The sequence below is a fragment of the Grammomys surdaster genome, unplaced genomic scaffold, assembly GCF_004785775.1.
Source record: "Grammomys surdaster isolate TR1022 unplaced genomic scaffold, NIH_TR_1.0 126313, whole genome shotgun sequence".
NCBI classification, from domain to species: Eukaryota; Metazoa; Chordata; class Mammalia; order Rodentia; family Muridae; genus Grammomys; species Grammomys surdaster.
Window position 1 is genome coordinate 7,620,659 of NW_021621113.1, and position 8,165 is coordinate 7,628,823.

Consider the following 8,165-nt stretch of genomic DNA (forward strand, 5'->3'; position numbering starts at 1 on the left):
TCTCTCTCTCTCTCTCTCTCTCTCTCTCTCTCTCTCTCTCTCTCTCTGCGTGTGCGTGTGTGCATGTTCGTGTGTGTGTGTGTGTGTGTGTGTGTGTGTGTGTGTTGTCTGATTTTTCATGACAGGGTTTCTCTGTGTAGCCTGGCTGTCCTGAAACTCACTTCAAAGCTGTCCACAAACTCATAGACCCACCTATGTCTGCTTCCCAGTGGTGGATTAACAGCATGGGCCAGCACCGGCTGCGTGGTAGCTGTCTCTATTCTCCTGATCATTCTCTTGGCTGCACAGAACATCTTGATAAGTCCATGCATCTATTTTTCTCACGTTCCTGTGTTTTTTGGATCATACTTCTCCAAACATCGCCTTCACAAATGTCCTGGAGCTGTCTGCTCTTCTTCTAATCCTGTTTGGTTGTTGTTGTTTTTTCCTTCTAGTACTTTCCTAGCTACAGGCCTTATGTTGGCATCTTTCATCCATTTTGAGCTGATTTTGGTGTGAGACAGGAGTCCAATTTGATGGCCCTGCCTGGGGCTATCTGCTTTTCCCATTTGTTGAAGAGACTATGCTCTTCCCATGGCGTGTTCTTGGCCTTGGGACTGGTGTGAAGATTAAATTAGCCTGAACATGGGTTCTGGTAAACTAAGATAGATTGGAAGCGTATATATTTGCCCCCTCCTGACTCTCCATTCTCACCAAGACAAGGGGCTATTTTTAGGAACATAAAACCATAAGAATAATTAGCACAGTGGAGATAACGTTAATGAAATTTGGAAAGGACGGAAGCAGACCCAGGAGACTTGGTGGAAGCACCAAAGGCCTGGAACTGCTAACAAGGAAAGCTGGAAATAACCAAATTGTGTTGCCACTCCAGCAAAGGCCCAGTGACGACCGCAAGACCTCAGTGAGCAGCAGAACCCGAGTAGGGGTTCTCCTCCCCTTGCCTGGCTTTGCAGCTCTGGATAGACATTGTAGGTCTTCAGGGTCTGAGAGGGACAGGTGTGGGAGTGGCCAACCCTTCAGTGATCATGCATAATCCACTCTGTACCCAATGTTGTGATCAGTCCCAAGTACAGGGTAGCGTGGACATAGGGGCATTGCCAAAGGGGGGGTCGCCACCGGAAGTGACTTCTGTTGGCCCCAGAAGAAAGCCTGGCATGGCAAGGTAGAACTGAGAGGGGAAGTGCAGGCCAGGTGCTGGAGGGCTGGGCTGACCCATAGGATTGTGGGCCTTGGCCCCAGCCATTTAACCCCGCCCTACCTCTACCTCAGCCCTTCTCTGCCACCCTTTGTCTGTGCAGGCAGATGAGCTTGGTTCTGCACCCTTTCCTCCAGTCCTTCTGGGCTTGGAGAAGCTCAGGGAGAGCTTTGGCCAGCCCAGGATCGCTACGCCCTCCTACATCGGACCACTCTCCATCCCCCGGCAGTCAACGGAGCAAGCCCGAGAAAGCACTGTGTGTAGTTCCAGGGCCCTCAGCTCCTATATAGAGACAGATGTTTTGGCTCCAGTCATTCCGAATACAACCCAAGACACATCTGCTTCCCCAAACACCTGAAGACATTAGCTTGAGAAGATGAAGGGTCTGCCCTATAGCATGAGTCCCCAAGCCTTGAGAGGGCAGTCAGGCCCACTCCCAACTCATCCCAGATGGCCACCTCCACCAAAGCCCCTAGCCACTGTGCCAGAGGACAAAACCCAGAGAGGTCACCATACACGCTTTCCCACTTAAGTGAAATAACTTCAAAAGAAGTGACTCAGGGACGAGTCAGCTGCTGCCGTCAGACTTAACCAGACAAGTCAGCTGCTGCCATCAGACTTAGCCAGTTTAAAAAACAAACAAACAAAACAACAACAACAATAACAACAACAACAAACCCACACTGCAGAGTCCAGAGTCTGGTTAAGTTTTAGTTTCAAGCCTGGGCAGTGGTGGCACATGCCTTTAATCCCAACACTTCGGAGACAGAGGCAGGCAGATTTCTGAGTTCGAGGCCAGCCTGGTCTACAGAGTGAGTTCCAGGACAGCCAGGGCTACACAGAGAAACCCTGTCTCGAAAAAACAAAAAAAAAAAAAACAAAAAAAAAAAAAAAGAAGAAGAAGAAGAAGAAGTTGTTTTAGTTTCAAATAAGCAACAGATCGTTTTAACTATAACCACGCCCCCCGTCCCCTGCACTGTGAGGGCTGTACACAGGTCACTCGGGATGGACCTGAAATTCCTACATAATGGGACTTCTATATGAATTTGTTCTATTGGTTTCTAGCGTATAAGGCCTGAGGGTGGGGGTGCGGGCACACTCCGCATGGGTATGGAGGTCACAGGACAATTTTCAGGAGTCTTTCTCTCCTTCCCCAGTGGGCTCTGGGGATCAAAGTTAGGTCATGAGGCTAGCAAATGCATTTACCAGCAGAGTCATCTTCCTGGTTCCAATTTTTCCTTCCTTCCTTCCCTCCTTCCTTCCTTTCTTCTTACAGGTTTTTTTTTTCCAATTAAAAGAATATTGCTGGGACCAAACAGATAACTCAGCAGTTAAGAGCACTGACTGCTCTTCCAGAGGTCCTGAGTTCAATTCTCAGCAACCACATGGTGGCTCACAATCATCTGTAATGAGATCCAATGCCCCCTTCTGGTGTGTCTGAAGACAGTGTACTCATATACATAGAATAAATAAATAAGTCTTTAAAAAACAAAAAGCACATGCTACTGCTTCAGAGGACAGGAATTCCATCCCCAGCCCACATAGTATCTGTGACCAGTTCTAGAGGATCCAACACTCTCTTCTGGCCTCGGAGGGCACCAGGCAGCCATGTAGGACCCAGACACACATCCAACCCAAACGCCCATGCCCTCTTAAAAATGTACTACTCTTGTAGACACGGGGTGAGACTGGGGGAAACATGCCACCGCACACATAGAGGTCAGAGGTCAGAGGTCAGAGGACAACTTGTGGAATTAGTTCTCTTTTTCCACCATGTGGGTCCCAGGGATCAAATTCTGGTTACCAGGCTCTGCCAGCACCTTTACCGCTGAGCCATCTCACCAACGCTTAAAACAATTTCTTCTTCTTCTTCTTCTTCTTCTTCTTCTTCTTCTTCTTCTTCTTCTTCTCCTCCTCCTCCTCCTCCTCCTCCTCCTTCCCCTCCTCCTCTTCCTCTTCCTCCTCCTCCTTTTCTTCCTTCTCCTCCTCCTCTTTCTTCTTCTTCTCCTCTTCTTCTTCCTCCTCCTCCTTCTTCTTCTCCTTCTCCTCCTCCTCCTCCTCCTTCTTCTTCTTCAGATTTATTTTGTTTTTAAATGATGTGTTTCCATACTATCTGTAAATAGGTGTGTGCATATGTAAGTGCAGGTGCCCCTAGGGTCCAGGAGAGGTCCCCAGATCCCCTGGAGCTGGGGTTATAGGAAGCTGTGGGCTGCCTGACACGGGTGCTAGGAGCTATACTCAGCCCTGCAAGAGCACTATGTACTCTCAGTGGGCCCCACCTCACAACAGTGCTACCTTGAGGGCCAGCCCTTCCATACATGGACCTTTGGAGGATAGTCAATATTGAAAATGTATCAGGGCCTAAGCCAGGCCTGTCCCCTCACTTCAGAGCCACCTCATTTTCAGTCCCTCTGATGGGAAGGTACAATGCAGGAATGCTGAGCAGGCTAGCTCTAGAAGTTCCTCAGTCCTGGGACACCTTTCTGCCCCTAGCTCTGCTTCTTGCTGCTACAGGGCCTTTGCACATGCTGTTCCCTTTTGCCTACAATTTTCTTCCCTCTTTCTTTCTCTCTTCCTTCATATCCCAGCTCAGGTGTTTTCCCTGAACTTCCAATTATTTTACATATCCATCCTATAGATAAGGAAATTGGGGGATCCAGAGAGGGCAAGGAATTTCTCTAAGATCACACAGCCAATATTAACAACATCTAGAATTTGTTAACTGAGGCAGGAAGACCTGCCCACTGTTGGGGGCATCATTCTCTGGGCTCAGATTCCGGACTGTACAAAAAGGAGAAAGTGACTCCCAACACCATGACTTCCCATCATGGTAGACTATACCCCTGAAATATAAGCCCAAAAGAACTCTTTTTGCTTCAAGTTGCTGTCATTGGGGTATTCTACCACATAAGAGAAAAAGTTACTAAGGTGTCGACCCACACAGTGATAGATATACAAAGGCAGGTTACCAGTGTTAACAAAGATACATCAGAAGATGCTGGCAAGCCCCCAGACTCCGAGACTGGCAGGAAGTGAGGGGTGAAAGGTCTCTAGACAAGGCTGGTGCTGAGCTCCCTGGTCTTCCCATGCTCCTTTTCCTGCAGTACTGAGGAGTAAACCCAAGCTGTTGTGTATGCTTAGCAAAAGCGCCTCCCCTGAGCTGCAGCCCCAAAACCCTTCTTACTATCTATTTGTATCATTTTATTCATGTGCTTTTATGTGCATTGGTGTTTTGCTCATATGTATGTCTGTGTGAATGTGCCAGATCCCCTGGAACTAGAGTTACAGACAGTTGTAAGCTACCATGTGGGTGCTGGGAACTGAACCTGGGTCCTCTGGAAGAGCAGCCAGTGCTCTTGACTGCTGAGCCATCTCTCCAGCCCCCTCTTTGTTTGTCATGATGCTGGGTGTTGAACCCAGGACTTCAGGCATGGTAGAGAAGCTCTCTATCACTGAGCTATCTCTTCAGCCCCTACTTTTAATTTTGAGACAAGTTTTCTGTTGAAGTCCAGCAAGCATTGAACTTGCAATTCTCCTGCCTCTACCTCCCAAGTTACTGGGAACACAGGCCTGCACTCACAGACAAGGTTGGAGGATTGCCTCCAGAAAAAAAATAGTTCTCAACACTATCTGCCAGAGCATATGACTTTCACAATGCATCCTCAGTCTTGGGACCCCTGAGGGCCTCACCAACTCTAAACCTTGAATTTCGCATCTTGCACTGAGAAGCTTTGAGTATACCACCTCTATAACCCCTTCCTGCTAATGATTTAGGACTCTGCCCTGGAAGGTCATGAAAGAGTAAGACCCACGTGTGGGAATGTCCCGGGTGAGGGGCAGCAAGAATAACATGATTTTTACCCCTGAGACACAAGGGGGAACAGGAAGAGAGAGACCATGAGGTGGCTCAGTGGGTAAGGGCTCAAAACCCTCACAACCAGAACTTGGTCCCTGGAACCCACTCAGGGATGGAAGCCAAGAACAAACTCTGCAAAACTGCCCTCTGACCTCCACATGCATGCTTCAGCACATGCGCCCACACAGACATATCGTCCAGGTACACACATTCACATACACACAATAATAAATCATATAGTTTAAAGAAATAATTGAAGAAGTCATAACCATGGGTTGTGCTCTAGAAAGATTAGAAACAGGGATCGAGACACTGAAGATGAGGTGCTTAGGGTGGCAGGATGGACAGACAGAAGGAAGGCTGGCTGAGTGGCAGGATGGACGAGTGAGCAGGAAAACATTAAGAAAGGATATTGAGTTTCCATAGAGCGTTGGGTTGAGAGAGTGAGGAAGACTCTTGTAAGGAGAAGCTGAAGGGTGAGCAGGTGGGAATGGTGCATTGTGGGTAGTCAGGTCTGGGAGGTAGCCAGAAAGCATAGGACATAGGGGAGGGAGTCCCGATGGTAGCATGGGTTCAGGGGCTGGCGGGAACACTCAGTGGAAGGACTGAACAGAACTGGACTGAAAGGCTTGCTTGGTTTGCTTGCTGGTTGATTGCTCCTCCACACCCGGTTCCCCTTCAGAGACACCCCCCCCCACCCCCGCAGAATGTCACAGCTGGCTGCTTTTGAGCCTCTGGTCACAAATGGGATGGTTTGTGTAGTTACTGGAATAATCTTAAAAGGCAGTCAGACCCAGCTTGAGGCCCCGCTGAATCACATTGCATGAGAGACGCTCTCTTCGGAATTCTGCTTCAGGATTTCTAAAAGCCACACTGGCAAGAGATTATTTCATTACTGCCGTCATGTCTAACACTCCGTGATGCACAAATCTCCCCAGTGGAGGAAGCCGGCATTGGAGCTGATCCTTTGATAGGCAGGTGGTGCGCTATAACATTTTAAAGTTTGTTTTACTGTCTCTCTCTGTGTCTGAGGATGCTGCAGCTACAATGGCTTCATTCTAAACAACCAGGCTGGCCTCGAACTCACAGAGATCTGCCTGCATCTCATTGCTTCCCGAGTGCTGAGATTAAAGGTATGCACCACCACTGCCCCCTATTGGTAAGTAATTTCAAAGTGTTTTAACACTGTTGCCCATGGGGATGAGGGATTCAAGAGGGTGGGACTACGGGGTTGTGATCCGGATGTAAATCAAATGAATAAACAAACAAACAAGCGGTGGGGGGGCTGTTGGTGGAGTCTGGGGTCATCAGTAATCCCGCCTCTTTGGACTAAGAAAGGAGGATCAGGAGTTCAAGTGCAGGTTGCAGGGATTTTTTTTTTTAAAGTAGGGGTGGCAACATTTTAGATCAGATCAGAAAAGCTCTCTCTGAGGAGTGGAGAGAGAAGAGGAAAGACAGCCACCGGCATGGAGAGCATGAGATACCAACAGGTTTGATAGGTTCAAAGGACATGAAGAGCCCTGGAACTGTAGTTGGGGAGCCCCTCAGGCAGCAACAGTCTCGGGGGCTCATGCACAGAGCCAACAGAAGTAGCCTTTCTCTGTCTGGACCCAGCATCCTCAGAGCCCCATTGCTTCCTGTTAACATTAACATTCACCTTGGCTGTTGTTTATTCTTTCGAGCTATTAATAGACCTTTGAGGGGTTTTGCCTTTCCTAAGGAAAAGCTTCTAGGAGTGGTTCTCCCTGGTCATCCTGCCTTGCATAAAGCTTCAGTTTTGAACATTCTTCTGTTCTGGGCTCTTGACCTGGCCATGCGTTTGTTCACAGCAATGGGCGTGCAGGGAACACGGCAGGCTTCCTTCCTTCTTCCTTCATGGTATGAGTAGCTTTGGTGAGAGGCGGGTCTGGAAAAGCCAGACTTTGGGGTCTACACCACAGAGATCAGGGCCTCCACAGTGTTCTCTGAAGAGGCAGAGCGAGGCTGAACAACAGACAGTTACAAATGGTGCTGACCCCTGGAACTCAGCCTATGCAGTCAGGAAAGCTGAGAAGCCCCACGGTCTGTATCTATAAGCTAGATACTGTTATAGAAATCATTTAATTCTGACCTGGGGCTTCTGTTTCCTTTTCTTTTCAGTTGACAGCGCAGGACAGGGCCTTGACCCAGAGCCTGAAGTGTGTCTGGCTCTCAACGCTGTTGCAGCTGTGGTCATGCTGAGGACCTATGGTACAAGACCATGGACATCCCATGGCTCTGCGTCTGTGACAAAGATGGTGACTATGGACACATCTACATCCGTGTTCCCAATGAGCTTCAGATACATGAGGCTGAACTTGAACCCGGGTCCGTGTGCAGGCCCCTACACTCAATCTCTGAGGCAGCAGAAGGGGGAGACCAGGTGGGAGCAAAGGTGATCTGCAGTACAGGTCAGGGACCAGTGGTGGCAGCACGAGGGGATGCTAAAGAGCTACTGTAGCCCCAGACTTGTCCTTAGGAGGTGAGTGAACCTTTCATTTTTACCCCAACATTCACTAAGCACTCATTAGACACAGGAAACCCTGTCACCTGACAATGGCTCCAGACCTGGAGCACCAAGTCCCTTCATAGATGGGGACGGGCATGCTGAGTTTTACATCCACCATGAGGAGCTTGGGGAAACATTCCTCAGAAAATGATGGTTCACCGTGAGGATACAGAGGTAGACAAGAGGAGGAAGGTGTGTACCCAAAGACCAGAGGCCAAGTGGGGCATGGCATTCTCATGACCTTACATCTGAGAGGACAGCAGGATCTATTGGTTTAAGATGCAGAAATAGGGTTAGGGATGGGGCTCAGAGGTAGAACACTTGTTCAGCACAGACAAGGTGCTGGGCACAATCCCCAGTACCATGAAGAGGGAACAAGGGAGAGGAGGAAGGAGGAAGAAGAAAAAGAAAATGAAGAGAAAGGAAAGAAGGCAGAGAGGGAGGAAGGAGAAAGAACAAAGAAGAAAAAAAGAAAGAAAGGAAGACAGAATGAAAGAAAGAAAGAACAGACAAAAAAGAAAGACAGGCAGGAAGACAGACAGGAAGGAAGGAAGGAAGGAAGGAAGGAAGGAAGGAAGGAAGGAAGG